We start from the raw sequence: 17,254 nt of genomic DNA, 5'->3' as shown, positions 1-17,254 counted from the left end.
CAGAAAGGGAGTCAGATCTCGCTGTGGATGGTTGTGAGCCACCATGTGGTTGCTGGGATTTGAACTCTGGACCTTCGGAAGAGCAGTCGGGTGCTCTTACCCACTGAGCCATCTCACCAGTCCAAGATTTATTTTCATTTTATGTATGTTGGTGCTTTGCCTGCAGGTATGTCTGTTTGCCACACATGTGCCTGGAGTCCCTAGTGGCCAAGATAATGAACCAGATCCCTGGAACTAGAGTTAGAGATAACTATGAGCAGCCATGTGGGTGCTGGGAACTGAATCTAGCTTCACTGGAAGAGCCACCAGTGTTCTTAACCACTGAGCCATCTCTCTCTGCAGCCCGCAGCCTGTGTTCTCTAAATCATGTCTAGGTTGCTTGTAATATGTAGCATCATGTAAATGCTACATGAGTTGTTATGCTCTATTATTTCAGAAATAATAAGGAAAAGAGTCTATACAGATGAATGCAAACACCGGGTCAAACACGTCCGTGTTGTTCATTGAATGCACAGATGTGGAAGCCACATACAGAGGGAAATTAGTATGTCTAAGAATTCCCTAGAGGCACTGACATGAGTTTTCCAATCATGGTAGCAATTTACTGATATCATCATGGGTGGAGAAGGACCCCAAACATAGCCCTGAATGCAAGATCTGATGCCACTTCAGTCCTCCCTGCAGGAACGGAAATACAGACCCATATCAAAAGCACCCGATTCCACATAAGCCAAGTCATACGGACTCAGTGAATCAATGATAACTGATGGTCCCCCCAAGTCCATTCTCTCTACCTGACCCTGTGACAGTGTTATAACAGGGCAGGCAGCAACCAACCTCTGGACTACATTCCCTGCCCTTCTGTAGGCCGTGAGGCTGGATGATCTCTACCCAGTGCAACATGGGCATGAGTGATGTGTGCCTCTTCCAAGCTCAGACCATAGAAAAGTCATACTTGTGAGGTCCCTCCTCTGTGGACGTTTATCCTCCCTCAAACAGTAATCCTGGCTGTTGGATTGATTGATTGATTGATTGATTGATTGCTCTTTAATACTGAGTCTCATGTCATAGGCTGGCCTCAGATTCACTGTATATCTTAGGATGACCCCAAACTCCTGATCCTCCTGCCTCCACCTAACCTAGTGCTGGACCTGCAGACACACACCAGCACCATGCCCGATCCAACCACTACACAAACAAAACACTGACTATAAATAAATACCCGGTAGGGAGAGGCAAAGGACGTCTTCCCAGAAGCATCTAAGTCCGGCTCCTGCTCAGCAAAACTCCCAACACCTAAGACCCCTAAGGAGCCTGAGACGTCTGTGACTGCTGTAAGGGAAGGTGGGGATGGACGAGGCAGGACTTAGAGAGAGGAGTCCGGAGATTCCAGTTGAGGTGAGGCCAGTGAACAGCCCAGTATAAACCAGGTGTGAAGGCACATACCTGTCATCCCAGCATTCAGGAGGCTGAGGAGGAGTGTCAAGAATATGAGACGGCCTGAGCTACATAGCTTGTCTCTAAAAAGGAGAGGAGAAGGAAGAGGAGGAGGAGGAAAGGAAAGGAAAGGAAAGGAAAGGAAAGGAAAGGAAAGGAAAGGAAAGGAAAGGAAAGGAAAGGAAAGGAAAGGAAAGGAAAGGAAAGGAAAGGAAAGGAAAGGAAAGGAAAGGAAAGGAAAGGAAAGGAAAGAAGGAAAGAAGAGGGGCGGGGCGGGATGGGGTGGGGCAGGGCAGGGCAGGAAAAAGGAAAGGAAAAAAAGGGAAGGAAAAAGGAAAGGAAAAAAGGAAAGGAAAAAGGAAAGGAAAGGAGGGAGACAGACAGACCAACAGACAGACCAGTAAGATGGCTCATAACATAGCCTGATAGTCTTGAGTTTGGTCGCCTGGCCCCATGTGGCATACAGAAAGAATGGCCTCCCAGAAGTTGCCTTCTGATCCCCACATGTATACCATAGCAAGTGAATACACACACCATAAATAAACATGTCCCAGTTTGCCTCTCTGCCGACAAAATTAAACATTCTGGCCAAAAACAGCTTTGGAAGGAGAGAGTTTGTTTGGTTTTTTTGTGTTCTAATCATGGTCCATTACTGAGGGAAGCCGGGGCAGCTGGGTGAGGCAGGAACCACCGGGGAAGCTTCTTTCTGGCTTGCTCCCGAGGCCGGTTCACACACACACAAGGCCCTCCTACACGGAGCAAGCAAATCTAGGGGATGCTGCCACGTACTTGCTGACAGACCAAAGGCACCTTCCCAACTGAGGTTCTCTCGTTTCAAATGACTCTAGCCTGTGTCAAACTGACAGGAAAAAAAGAAAAGCACAAAATGTAATAAGCAATACAATTTAAGTTTTAAAAAAAAAGTCAGACATCTTGGCTGGTCTACAGTAGTGAGTTACCTCTTACCTCAATGGCAGTGCCAAGTCGGGAAGACAGGGCTCCCTGCTCAGCCTTCCTAGCTCCGGACTAACCCTTTCGCAGCAGATATATCTAGACATTGACTCTTGCTTTCATCTTAATTTAAAAACTGCAAAAAATCGACACCACCAAACAGCAACTCCGTGTTTCTAGCACCGGGATCATGTGAAGGCCCTGAACAGTGCTTAGCTCACTGATCTAATGCACACTCTCAGCTTCCCTTTCCCCCAACCCCCAAACCCTTCCATTCCCCGGCTTCCCACCACTGACACACCTCCCAGGCTCATGCAGGACCAGCTAGAGCTCACAGACAGAACCATCAGCCCAGGGGAAGAACTAGGGCCCTGAGCGCCTGTCATTTGTCCACAAGAGTTTTTTGAAGGCAGGGCTCACCTTGCCTGTGCCAACCAGAGGAAGAGAGCAGTAGAATGTGGTGCTGCGTGTTTATCACGGTCATCACACGCACACTTATTCTGGCCATGACAATAGGTATTAGTATTGCAGGAGAATTATTGGATTTATATACATTTATATACATTTGCTTCATCTGAGACCACACTGGTAAAATAATTAAACAGAAAAGGTAATACAATGTAGCCTAATAATTGAATGTTACAAAGTGTCTCTTGTGGCTTAAAATGTGGCGTAAATGTGGGCAGGACGGCTTTTAGGTAAAGATGCTCACCCCAGTGCTGACAATTTGAGCTCCATCCCTGGAACCCACACTGTAGAAGTGAGAACTGATTCCTGGGAGCTGTCCTCTGACCTCCACATGAGCACGTTCACACACAAACAACTAACCAAACAAATAAAAATGTTTTGTTTTATTTTTTTGTTTGTTTGTTTTTCAAGTCAAGGTTTCTCTGTGAAGCCCTGGCTATCCTGGAACTCACTCTGTAAACTCACCTGTAGGCTGGACTAGAACTCAGAGATCCACCTGCCTCTGCCTTCCAAGTGCAAGGATTAAAGGTGTGCGCCACCACCATCCAGCGATTTTAATTTTTTATGAATTATTTTTTTAAAACAGAATGAGAGGGGAAATCCACTTATCCTAAGAGAGGGAAAGTAAGAAAGGCAAAGGCCACTCTGGAAGTGGACAGCAGTACAGGTTTGTATAAGACTGTTGGGCATCACAAATGCCTCATGTTCTCTGGCAAACACCCCTGGTTCACAGAATATCCTTTCGAAAACCGGGTAGAATTTTCAAAGGTTAAAAATTATCTAGAAGCCAGGCATGGTGTCTCATGCCTTTAATCCCAGCACTCGGGAGGCAGAGGCAGGCGGATTTCTGAGTTCGAGGCCAGCCTGGTCTACAAAGTGAGCTCCAGGACAGCCAGGGCTATACAGAGAAACCCTGTCTTGAAAAAAAAAAAACAAAAAACAAAAAAACAAACAACAACAACAACAACAAAAAGATCTAGAGTTCAGCCATGTTGATCTTCAGTTTCTGGGTTTTTTTGTTTTGTTTTGTTTTGTTTTTTGTTTTTTTGTGGGTTTTTTTTTTTGTATCCCATGATTTCAAACACAATCAAAGCAATTGATTGCATGTTCCCCAAATTCACATGCTACACACCCTTACCTCCTCCAGGAGCACATTCACATAAACTAGAAACTTCGTAAAACCTTGCTACACACACACATACACACACACACACACACACACACACATGGCACTGGGTGAGGTGGGGGTGTGGCGTTGAAGACATTGCAAGGACAGGCCATCTGTGTGCCAAGAAAGGGATCCTCATCAGAAACAAAGTTGTCTGCAAGCTTGATCTTATATGTTAGATGCCAGATGGGGAAAATGGTTTTTGCTACTTAAGCCACCCAGTCTGTGGCATTTTGTTATGGCAGAGCCCAAAGGGACTTACAAGCGAGGTGTTATTGTTTGTCACTGAAGCTAAGACAGCATCATCTTCAACACACCCCATTATTTATAAGTCACGGAGCACTGAAATTAAATATTATGTTGTTAGAGGCTGGGGACATAGTTTGTTGGGTGGAGTGCTTGCCTGGCCTGCATTGAGCTGAGCTCTCTCCTCTGCAATCTCTCTCCTAGGCATGTCGGCTCAAGCCTGTAATCTCAGCACTCAAGGAAATAGACAGGGAAGGATCAGAAGTTCAGGGTCACACTAAGTACGCTGTAAACTCACGGCCAATGTAGGTCACATGAGATTCTGTCTCAAAAAAAAAAAAAGTCACTAATTTTAACAGCTACTCAGAGATTTTTAAATGTGGAAAATGAACATCACAGAGCTGATAAAATAGTGTGGGCTGGAGAGATGGCTCAGTGGTTAAGAGCACTGACTGCTCTTCCAAAGGTCGTGAGTTCAAATCCCAGCAACCACATGATGGCTCACTACTTTCCGTAATGAGATCTGATGCCCTCTTCTGGGGTATCTGAAGACAGCTACAGTGTACTTACATATAATAAATAAATCTTTTAAAAATGCTAATAAATTTTAAAAAAGATTTATATAAAAAAAAAGAGCACTCATTGTCTTTGCAGAGGACCCAACACCCACATAATGGCTCACAAACATCGGTACCTCAGTTCTGGGACATCTTCTGACCTCCACAGGCACCAGGCATGCACTCAGTGCACAGACCAACACGCAGGCAAAACACTCATACACATTTAAAAAAATAGACAGAATAGTAAATGTCCTGGAAGGATTGATCAGGAAAATTAGTTCAAATGGTTCACTGCCAGGAGCAAAGCCTTCTGGGCCGCACCCAGCCATTCACTAAAACTCGTCCACCGCTACCCCATCGCCAGCCACTCATACCCTCAAGCAGATTAGGAAATCTGTGGCAGCTGCCCCAGCAGAACCAATGGCCTTCTCCTGGACAGGACAGCTCTTCATCTTGAGGAACCCCAGGTCTGCACCAGGAGCCAGGAAAGGACACGAGCAAATCCAAGCTGTGAAGATAGCGAGACCGTTCCAGGGAATCAAGTGAGACATTTGGTCTTTCTTGGCAACCTGAGGCCCACAGTCATGAGAGGACATGGAAAATATTGCTAACAGTCTATCTTCCCTTATAGTCGAGGCACGCGAGAAAAGGGTTGCTCCAGGCCCCAAGGAAGCCAATGTGCAGGACCTGCTATTCTTTATGTTCCCTTGTAAATGACAAGTTCACAGTCTTTTCCCAGGAACCCTGGAGACAGCTGCAGTCCCCCTGGCAAACTTCTGAGCAAAAGAGAAGTTTCTAAATATCTATAACACAGTTCAAAATCAATCGGCAGTGTCAGTATGCCCCAGGTCCTCAGAAACAGAAAAGTCTGTAGGTAAATACTTTTTCCAAAAAGATTTTTCGAATACTCTGATAATTTTTCTACAAGCACCAAAAGCCTGTGTGTGCGGTGGAAATCCTCTGGAGATGTGGAGAGAGGACCCTGGGTTCTACCCCCAGCAAGAGGCACGCCTGCTGACGCCTATCCACTTCCGCTCACTACAAGCTGGGAAATTGTCATGCTAAATTTGCCTGCTCCGGGACCAATTTAGTGGCCATGTCTGCATGCTTTAAGTTGAGGTTTTATAAAAATAGCAAATTGTGCCATGATGACAGACCTATCCACAGTGATATTATCATCTTGAAGGTTACACGGAAGCATCTAGACTTTACCGTGTTTCTCCCTCTCCTACTCTTCACTCTCCTTCTTCCTTCGAAACCAGATCTCACGGAACACAAGCTGCCTTCAAACTCACTACAAAGCCAAGAATGACCTTAAACTCCTGAACCTTTTGCCTCTACCTCCTGAGTACCGGTATGACAGGCGCACGTGCTGGCCTAGAGCTTACTATATAGACCAGGATGGCCTCTGCCTCCTGAGTCGTAAGATTAAAGGTTTATACCTGGCTAAGAAAAAGAAAATGTTTTTAAACATAACTCTGCTTAATTTTTTCTTCAGAGCAGTGGCGCTCACCCTGTGGGTTGCAACACCTTTTGGGGACCAAGTGACCCTTTCACTGGGGTCACCTAAGGCCATCTGCATATCAGATATTTGTATTATAATTCATAGCAAAACTACAGTTATGAAGTAGCAAGGAAAAGTAATTTTTTAAAGATTTATTTATTTTATGCATATGAGTGAGTACACTGTAGCTGTCTTCAGACACACCAGAAGAGGGCATCGTATCCTGTTACAGATGGTTGTGAGCCACCATGTGGTTGCTGGGAATTGAACTCAGGACCTCTGGAAGAACAGTCAGGGCTCTTAACGGCTGAGCCAACTCTCCAGCCCTGGAAAAGCAATTTTATGATTGGGGGTCACCACACAGTGAGGAACTGTACTAAAGGGATCCTTAGTACAGTTGCTCTGGCATTAGGAAAGTTGAGAACCACTGATTTGTAGGATCCTGAATTCAGGGAAACCCTGAGCTACACAGTGAGTTCCACCGCAAACTGGACGACACAGAAAGACCCCATTTTAAAATGGAACGCAGTCCTGCCTGGTTATAGGAGCAGGGTGAAGACAGAAGCAAAAGTATCAGGACAAGTCCAGCTCAGCTACAGAAGGAGTCCAAGGCCAGCCTGGGCTTCATAGAGAGGCAAGAGAAAGAGAGACAGACAGGCAGACAGACAGACAGAGAAGGGGAGGGATAGAAAGGGGAAGGGAGGAGAGGGGAAAGGAAAAGAGAGGGAAGGAGAGGAGAAGAGAGGAGAGGAAAGGAGAGGAGAGGAGAGGAGAGAGAGGAGAGGAGAGGAGAGGAGAGGAGAGGAGAGGAGAGGAGAGGAGAGGAGAGGAGAGGAGAGGAGAGGAGAGGAGAGGAGAGGAGAGGAGAGGAGAGGAGAGGAGAGGAGAGGAGAGGAGAGGAGAGGAGAGCCCACAAACCCACCCACAGAACAACCGAAAGAAGGTGCTTTTTAGCTGAGGCTCCTTCTTCCCAGGCAACCCTAGCTTGTATGGAGCTGGCAAAAACTAATCTCGCCCTAGTGTCCCTAGGAAATAGTAATTTAGAGCTGAGAAGTCACCAAGACTCTTTGGCCCGCCTAAAAGTTCATCAGAGGACTCCACTCACGGCTTGCTGTTAGGGTCTCGCAAAGGAAGGGGAAAGGCTGGGCATGTTGTCTCAGGCCTTTAATCACAGCACTCGGGAGGTAGAGGCAGGCGGATTTCTGAGTTCGAGGCCAGCCTGGTCTACAGAGTGAGTTCCAGGACAGCCAGGGCTACACAGAGAAAGCCTGTCTCAAAAAAAAAGAAAGAAAGAAAGAAAGAAAGAAAGAAAGAAAGAAAGAAAGAAAGAAAGAAAGAAAGAAAGAAAGAAAGAAAGAAAGAACAATAAATAAATAAAAAGAGACAGAGAAAGCTTCACGTTTGAATGTCATATGAATCCCATTATTTCATGTATTAAAGTTTTTAAAATTAATAAAAAGATTCTTTACTTTTTTAATAATAAAACAGTGCTTCTCAAATATTTTAGAAAAGATAAATAATATCTCAATGTTACAGCACCAGTGTTGAACTCTGACACATAAACTTACCAAACTCTACTCTTGAACACACAGAAGTGGCGTCAGCTGGGAAGAAACCCCTGCACAGAGGTCTTTATCTTCCAGCAGTCTCCACTGCTGGTTTCCCTGGCCAGTATGGGCCTCCTCTCAAGACTGGAGGGACATTTCACCTCATTCCACACTTGGAGACACAGAGAAAGATCCTTGCTCCAAGTTAGATCCATAAAAGCTGGGTCCCAGGGGGGAGCGTGTGGCAAGAGCAGGCATGAAGACTCGAGGCCAGGAGGCTCCTGGCTCGGTCCTCCGGATGAGATCATTGTAATCATTGTACTTCAGCTTTCCGGGGCTTGAGTCAACAACTCCCCCACACAGGTGAGGGGTAAAAGGAAGCATTAGTATCCAGTCTGCTTCACTGATCGCTAGGACAGAAACTGCAAAGCCAGGCAGGGTGTCTCACATCTGTAACTCCAGTACCCAGGATGCTGAGGGAAGGGGATCCCTATACATTTAAGAGTAGCCTGAGCTACATAGAAAGACCCTGTATCAAAAGGAGAGAGAGAGAGAGAGAGAGAGAGAGAGAGAGAGAGAGAGAGAGAGAGAGAGAGAGAGAGAGAGAGAATATCCAGTTATCCAGTTGCATGAGGCTGGAGATGGCTCAGTGGTTAAGAGCACTTGCCTCTCTTGCAGAAGACACCCAGGTTTGATTCCCAGCACCCACCTTTTAGCAGCTAACAACTGTCTGTAACTCCAGCTTGAGGGGATCTGAGACCCTCTCCTGGCCTCCTCAGGCACTAGGCACACACATGGTACACAAACGTGCAGGTAGGCCAAACATTCACACATATAAAATAAAAGTTCCCTGAAATTTAAAAAGTAATTCTTTTTCCATATAAAGTAAATTCTGGGGAGGGGGTGGCTGGTGAGCTAGCTCAGCAGCACGGCTCTTTCAGAGGACTCAGGGTCAGTTCCCAACACCCATGTCAGGTGGTCCACAGCTGTCTAAAACACGAATGCACAGTCAGTCCACTTAGCATCTGGCTACAAGGGATCCAACACCTTCTAGACTCTCCAGGCACCTGCCCTTGTGTGTACACACACACACACACACACACACAAATTAAAAATAAAGGCTCAAAATGGAGGTAAAACCTCCGCCCGGTCGCCCCCAGCCTGACTCCGGCCGTCGCCGCCACCGCCGGGGGGGGGGAGGAGGGCCATGATCCAAAAGAACCAGAGCAGCTGAGGAAGCTGTTTATTGGTGGTCTGAGCTTTGAAACCACAGATGATAGCTTAAGAGAACATTTTGAGAAATGGGGCACACTTACAGACTGTGTGGTAATGAGAGATCCCCAAACAAAACGTTCCAGAGGCTTTGGTTTTGTGACCTACTCTTGTGTTGAAGAGGTGGATGCTGCAATGTGTGCTTGGCCACACAAGGTTGATGGGTGTGTGGTGGAACCAAAGAGAGCTGTTTCTAGAGAGGATTCTGTAAAGCCTGGCACCCATTTAACGGTGAAGAAAATTTTTGTTGGTGGTATTAAAGAGGATACGGAAGAATATAACCTGAGAGACTACTTTGAAAAGTATGGCAAGATTGAAACCATAGAGGTTATGGAAGACAGGCAGAGTGGCAAAAAGAGAGGATTTGCTTTTGTAACTTTTGATGATCATGACACAGTTGATAAGATTGTTGTTCAGAAATACCACACTATTAATGGGCATAATTGTGAAGTGAAAAAGGCCCTTTCTAAACAAGAGATGCAGTCTGCTGGATCACAGAGAGGTCGTGGAGGTGGATCTGGCAACTTTATGGGTCGTGGAGGAAACTTTGGAGGTGGTGGTGGAAACTTTGGTCGTGGAGGAAACTTTGGTGGAAGAGGTGGCTATGGTGGTGGAGGTGGTGGCAGCAGAGGTAGTTATGGAGGTGGTGATGGTGGATATAATGGATTTGGAGGTGATGGTGGCAACTATGGTGGTGGTCCTGGTTACAGCAGTAGAGGAGGTTATGGAGGTGGTGGACCAGGCTATGGAAACCAGGGTGGTGGATATGGTGGTGGAGGAGGAGGCTATGATGGTTACAATGAAGGAGGAAATTTTGGTGGAGGTAACTATGGTGGTGGTGGAAACTATAATGACTTTGGAAATTATAGTGGACAGCAACAGTCAAATTATGGACCCATGAAGGGGGGCAGTTTTGGTGGAAGAAGCTCAGGCAGTCCCTATGGTGGTGGCTATGGATCTGGAGGTGGAAGTGGTGGATATGGTAGCAGAAGGTTTTAAAATAAAACAGAAACGGTGAATGAGAACCCTACCTGCCTAACGAGGAATGTCTTTCCCACACCTTAAATACGAAGGTTTCTGGCTGGGTAAGGTTTGTAGCTCACAGTAAAAACCGATGACACCGTTGGTTTCCCACAAGTCAATGTCACAGTTGAGAGCTCAGTTTTGTTTTGGTTCCCATTGAACAAATTCTAAGACATAGGCAGTTACATTCTGCAGTGCCATGGGTGTTTGTCATAAGCTAGATGTGCCTCTTCATGTGTACAACTCAATGTTCTAAGGTTCAATAAGGGAAAGTCATGTTGGCTTTTCAAAAATAGTTTTTGATGTTTGACTTTAATAAGCTGTTCCCACCCTAGGAAGAACTAGGAACTTTGGCAGTTATCAGAACAGTTGTCTTCCTTAAAGCTCTATAGCGTGTACGTTTACTCTTGTGTGGACCAGTCAAGTGTTTAGTCTCCCTAACCCATCACAAACAGGCTCTCACTGTTGTCCCAGCCTGGAACTCAGTCCACCAGCCTTCTGTCTCCCAAGTGCTGGAGTTAAAGGGTGGTGCCTGTATAACTCCAGTTCCTTTTCAAAACATCCAAAGAGTTGGGTTACGATTCACATAATGTTGCTGGTTGTTCATAAGGGCTATTTCTGCTGCCCTGAAAGGGCTTATTTGAAAATTGCTTAATTCAGGTTACTTAATAGAACATTTTCAGGGGACAAATCTGCAAAATGTTTCCCACACAGGGAACATCCCTGCATCAACAAGTTAGCTTGGCATTTAAGTCAGGACTAAATTCACAGAAATCATAGTTACCAATAAGGTAGCAATCGTTCAGTGGTGGTTAGTAACAGATTGGAGAAAGTACATTTGCTTAGGAGGCATTTACAGTCCATTTCCTTTCTGAAATAAAGTTATTTTACTAAAAAAAAAAAAAAAAATAAAGAAATAAATTCAGGAATTAGCACACCCAATCAGGATAGTGTTTCCACAAAGTCAGCAGGGCCCAGAACTCTTTCAGCTCGGTCTTTCTAGTCTTCATCCTCGAGGCCCACGGCAGGTGATGAGCCTAGCTATTGCCTTTGTATTCACCTCAGAAGAAATTGGAGAAAGGGACACTTCCAGAGAGCTGCCTATACGTCTATTTATGTCTCACTGGCCAAAACTTACTCACATGTCTACCCCTCAAAGAAAGTAAGAATGTCTTCTATTATTTGGGTGACTCGTCTAGCCAATGAGCAGGAAGAGAGTGAACTGTGGGGTGCGCCAGACTCTTCCAGCCATAGAGCATCACGCCAAAACGTGGAAACAGCAAAGCAAACCCCTGGTGCGGAAGCCGCCCAGCCAACTGTGTGAGTCACACACTCGGTGACTCACTCCCGCCCCCAGAGCTTGTCAGTGCAACTGAGTTTCTCAGCATCGTGAAACTTAAGAGATTGCTAAAATAGTCACCGCTCTGGATAGTGTGCTCCTGGATGCAAAGCATCTACTTAGCATTTAGCATGTTTCCTAAGTGTCCAAATTACATGTTTCACACAAAAATTACCGTCTCTGTCAAGCACTAAAGGTAAATGCTCTTTAACATCAATAGTTACTTCAGAGAGATTATTTCCGGCTCGGAGAAGAGCAGAACACTCCTCTGTATTGGGTTAGGCCTGAAGTTGCTTGTACTCTAACGTTAATTGAGTCCCCCAAAACTGTTTGCACGAGAAAGTCCGCACTGAGGGGCCCTCCCCCAGTTGATTCTGATTGGTTAATATAGATGCCAGCAGCCAATAGCTGGGGAAAAGAGACATAGGCGGCAGTTTAGGTTTCCCAGGCTTGGGACCAGGAAGGAGGGGGAACAGGAGGAGGGGGAAAAGAGCTGCCATCTCTCGGAAGAATGTTCAGGAGAGAGATGATATCCGCCATGAAGTAGAGAAGCAAGCAGAGGCCTGAGCTCTGGGCCAAGAGACCGTGGGCTGACCAATTGGAGTTAAGAGCAGCCAAGATGGAACACAGAAATTAGTTAAGTAGCAACTAGGAGTTACGCGAAGGAGGTAGATTCTAACAGCATAGAGGGTAGGCAGTTGCCCAGCTCTTGTGCTGCATAAGGCATATTTTAAAAATATAAGGCGGGGCTGGAAAGATGGCTCAGTGGTTAAGAGCACTGATTGCTCTTCTGAAGGTCCTGAGTTCAAATCGCAGCAACCACATGGTGGCTCACAACCATCTGTAATGGGATCAGACACACCTTCTGGTGTGTCTGAAGACAGCTAGGATGTACTTACATATAATAATAAATAAATCTTTGGGCCGGAGCGAGCGGAGCCAGAGCGAGCAAAGGTCCTGAGTTCGATTCCCATCAACCACGTGATGGCCCACAACCATCTGTACAGCTAAAGTGTACTCATATACATAAAATAAATAAGTAAATCTTAATACACACACACACACATATAGCTGTGTGTATCTTTCATTCGGGGACATAAATGGTCAGAGGCAGGAAGGAACCCCAAGCTGGGATTTATTAAGATATTCCCACTACACTCTTCTTCACGGACTTTCATTCTTTCCTGTGGATAAGATTCCTTCTCTGTGTACACGGCGGTTCTATAGTCAGAGAACCACCACGACTGCCTTTCTAACTGCATCACTGACCCACTAGTTAAGGGGTCACTCAGCCACAACCCACAGTAACTGAGGAGAGGGGTAATTAGGAAATCTGACTGCTGTCTGTCTGTCTGTCTGTCTATCTGTCTGTCATCTCTCCTCAGTTACCAGGACAAGGCTTTATTCTGAGGTCTGGGCTGGCCTTACCTCCCAGCAACCCTCCTGCTTTGGACTCACAGGGGCTGTGGTTACAGGTGCACATGAAAACTCTCAGCTTGGAAATAGGTTTTCCCCCACCCCGGGGAAGAGGAGGCTGGGATTTCATTTTGTTGTTGTTGTAATTGTTATTGTGTGGGAGCTGTACTTATTGTTCTGAGACAGGATTTCATGTCGTTTACGCTGGCCTGAACCTCACAGCGGCTCTCCTTCCGCAGCTCCCGGGAGGAGGGGGGGCTGGAAATGCCCGAGAGTGCCATGAGACACCCAGCTTTTGAAATAGCTCCTCACACCAGCTCCCTTCCACTTCCTCTCAGGCCCCGGCCTTTAGGTTAAATCACAGTACAAAAATTACATCATGACCTTTTTTTTTTTTTAACATTTCCAAACTCTGCTTTGTCGTTTGCATAGAAATCCAAAAATAAATGTAACCCACAAACAGTTTTCAGAACAGCCATCAAGTTCCGATCTGCTGATGCCATTAATTATAAGTGAGTCAGAGGCAGGAGGAGGTTCAACAGCAGAGCCTTTTTAAGGAAAATGGAATCCTTTTCGTTCCAGAAATTCTGTGGAGGAATTCCCCCCTGCATTTCTGACTGGTCATCTCCTGGGGAATTCTCTGTAACTGGAAATGATCCCGGAAAACCAGGAACAGCTGCATTGTAGGTACTGATGGCCTCTACAGTCCCCAGCTGCACCCAGCTCTCCACCGGGCCAATCAGGGGCTCCCAGAGGGGAGGCTGGTCCAAGGCAAACATCATGGGGCCCTGGCTTCCATTTTCAGAGGGCCTGTGTTAATCACCAGTAAAGCACACTGCGTTTTCTACAGAAAGGATGTTACTGAAAACAATTAGTCTTGATTTGTTTTTTCTTTTTGCTGCTTCTAACCAATAGCCAAAAGGTTGACAACCAATTTAAATATACCCACTTCACTGGGAAAATACCCAAAGGCACCTGTATAGAGTTTGGATCTCAGTGGGTCAGAACATGAACTGCACCTCCAGAGAACCCAGTTTGCCAGCAGCGCCCACAACGGATGCCCTATAAGGGCCTATGACTCCATGGGAGCCAACACCTCTGGGTTCTGTGAGCACTTGTATTCATACTTAAAATAAATAAATACATCTTTGGAATCAAGGCTTAGTAACTCCACACACAACGCCTGGCCTGGTATGTTTCCTGAAATATGCTCCGACGAGACAGAGGCTCCATAGTCTTTTCTCAGAAAAATAGAGAAATTGTCAATAATCAAGTCTAAGCCACACTGGGGAGGCAGAGGCCGGCAAATACCTGAGAGTTCAAGGCCTCCTAAAGGGACAGTCATTTAACTGTGGACTTGTGACTAGCCCCTCCCCCCATAACAGCCCACACATCCCCTTGTGTTGTTCCTATTCAGGAACCTTGTGTGTGGTGAGAGTCACCATCTCCTCTAACTTTTCATCTGCTCCTTAGCATTTCCCGTGTTCTAGGCACAGCCCTCCAGCTCCAACCGGGAATGAGCAAGCTTGGATGTCTTCCCATTCCAAAGGGAACAAAGCCACAGATTCCATTACACTGCAGTTCCTCTGGGTGGCAGAGGGATAGAAGTGCTAAGTGAGCCCAGGAGAGGATGTGTGTTAGCTGTCTAGACCAGGCTGGCCTTAAACTCACAGAGACCCACCTGCCTCTGCCCCCCAAGTGCTGGGATTGCAAGTGTATACCCAGCAGCATCCACAGTTTGCAAAGGCTAGCCCTTCTCTAAGCCAGCAATGCACGACCTGGACTAGTCTGAGAAGAAACGGAAGAGAAGGAAAGAAAGGGGGAACAGGAAAACCCCCCAAATTCCAGTGAACTTTTGTCCTAAGGAATGGTTTCCTTCTGCCAGCAGAAATGAGGGTGGACAATCTAATTGAATTCAATTAAGAGAAGCATCGACATTTCGGCACTTTGGCACATTCACATTTGGGCATGTGTATGTGTCAGGGGAGGGGAGGGGAGGACAGAGAGGGAGAGACATTCCACAATAAAATAAAAACAATGACAGGGAAATTAACTGCTTCTGTTGATTTTTCCGAGACAGGGTTTCTCTGTGTGGCCTTGGCTGTCCTGGAACTCACTCTGTAGACAAGGCTGGCCTTGAACTCAGAAATCTGCCTGCCTTTGCCTCCCAAGTGCTGGGATTAAAGGCGTGTGCCACCACTGCCTGGCTGATTCTGTTTTTTGAAACAAAGCCTCTCTGTGTAGCCCTTGAGTTCTCACCCCTCTTCCTCTGCCTCCTGGAACTGAGATTACAACAGCACCACCCCCAGCTTGCTCTTTTCTTCTTCCTAACTATTCCACACAGAGATGCTTTTCTTTCATTAACAGGAAACAGAGTTGTGAGGAGAACGTCATGTGGTTTCTTATCATCCCTGGCTCTTTGCTGTGTTTCTCTTTTTCCCACAGTGATTACACCGAGGTTCAGGAGCGCACCAGCGCACAGGACTCCTTCAAACCCAGTTTCCGGGATGGAAGCTTAGCGCAGTGGTGGAACCCTTGCCTCCAGATACAAAGCCTTGAATTGATCCCTGGAGTCGCGCAAGAAAAGGAGGGGAGGGGAAGGGAGGAGGAGCAGGAGAAGGAAGAGACGTGAGAGGAAGATTCAGCTCCGTTGCTGCCCAAGCCTTCTTGTCCCTTTCTGATACTGTGATAAAACACTCAGGAAAAAAAAAAAAAAAACCTCACCCCCCAGGACCCACAGAGTGGAGAGAACTAAATCCCACAGTTGTCTTCTGATCTCCCTGTGCGCGCGCATGCGCACACAGACACACACACACACACACACACACATCACCCTTAAAACACTGTTTTTGAAACATCTGCCTTAGTGGTCCTTCTCCGGTCCCTTCAGTTCTTCATCCTAAACAACCACTAATCTCTTTCCTGTCTCTGTGGGCTTGCTGATTTGAGACGTTTCCTTTAAATAGACGTTCGTGATGTTTTCAAGCCTCATTCACATTATAACACCTATCAGGCACTTCATTCTCTGTGGATGGCTTAATAACGCTCTATTGCAAGGATAGAGCACATTTCCCCTTCACTAATCCACAGACATTTGACTCGTTTCTGTTTCTGTGAGCAGCCATGTCCACATTTTGTATGGATTATAGGTTTTGTTTCTCATGGGTAATTGCCTAGGGTTAGAATTGCTAGATCATCTCTGTTAGGTTTCTAATTTTATTTGTAATTATGCTATGCTGGGTGGGTGCAGATATGCAGGTGAGTGCCGTGCCAGAGGAGGCCAGAAGAGGGCATCAGTTCTCCTGGGCCTACAGTTACAGGCAGTTGTAATCTCCTTGCTGACCATGGGTGCTGGGAATTAAACTGGGGTCCCCTCCAAGGGCAGTACACCCTCTTAACCCCTGAGTCACCTCTTCTAGCACTCGTGTATGGTACTTAGACTCCCTATGTCAGCCCCATTCCCTTATCCACTCTCTAATGACTATGTGTGTGCTCATTTCTGAAGCCAGCTAATTTCTCACCCAGTAATGTCTGAATTCCATACAAGCAATGGAGTTTCCACCCTAAGCTAAGCTAAGCTAAGTTTCCACCCTAAGCTTCTCTTGTGCTGCCCTGGAAACCGCTAGTGTGCCAAAGCTGGCTGCTCTGTCCTGGAAAACAGGTTTGGTCACCGAGAAAGCAGGGAAGGTGGGTGCCCTCACGTCACCCACAATCCCACACAAAAGGGAGCAAATGTCAGTGTCAGTCCACCCTCCCTCCTGCCTCTCTCTAAGGAAGGGTATTCAACCCAAACTCTGTCCCCGGGAAGAAAACAGAATTTTGCTTTTTTTTTTTTTTTTTTTTTTAGACAGAGTCTCAAGTGCTAATGCAGAACTCCATATATATGTGGGGGGGGGGGTGCGGGGGAGCGGGGGAGGGTGACCTTGAAGTTCTGCTTCTGACTGCCAAGTGCTGGGATTCAAACCCACGTTGTCATGCATGCTAGGAAGGGGCTCTAACCACTGGGCTACATCCTCGGCTCCCAAAAGAGCCAAGGGTTTGGTTTTGTTTTAAAGGAGGGGGAGCTCAGAATCACAGAACCGGCGACTCAGAGCTTGACAGACGTGTAAAATTAGAACTACCTACAGAGTGGCGTTAGTTTACCGTTTATGAGACCACACCGAGCTACGGCAATCATAAAGACGGGAAGGAATCCACACCTTCTGGCCACAGCCAAGGTGATCTGGTTGGAAACAAAGCAAACAAAAGTTCTCAATACAGCCTGTGCTGAGGTAAGAGAGCTGTGAGTAACCTGACCCTTGCATCTGCAGGGCCCAGAGCACC

At 46.4% G+C, this 17,254-nt stretch overlaps 1 pseudogene; it reads left to right on the top strand.

The window, feature by feature from the left end:
- The first annotated feature begins 9,008 nt into the window (after positions 1 to 9,008).
- LOC147005645 (heterogeneous nuclear ribonucleoprotein A3 pseudogene) lies at positions 9,009 to 10,469 on the top strand (annotated as a pseudogene).
- The last annotated feature ends 6,785 nt before the right edge of the window (positions 10,470 to 17,254 follow it).

This window comes from Mus caroli, unplaced genomic scaffold, assembly GCF_978045245.1.
Source record: "Mus caroli unplaced genomic scaffold, Mus_caroli_1 scaffold_3, whole genome shotgun sequence".
NCBI classification, from domain to species: Eukaryota; Metazoa; Chordata; class Mammalia; order Rodentia; family Muridae; genus Mus; species Mus caroli.
The sequence above is the reverse complement of the archived record's forward strand: the minus strand, read 5'-3'. Positions and strand labels throughout refer to the sequence as shown.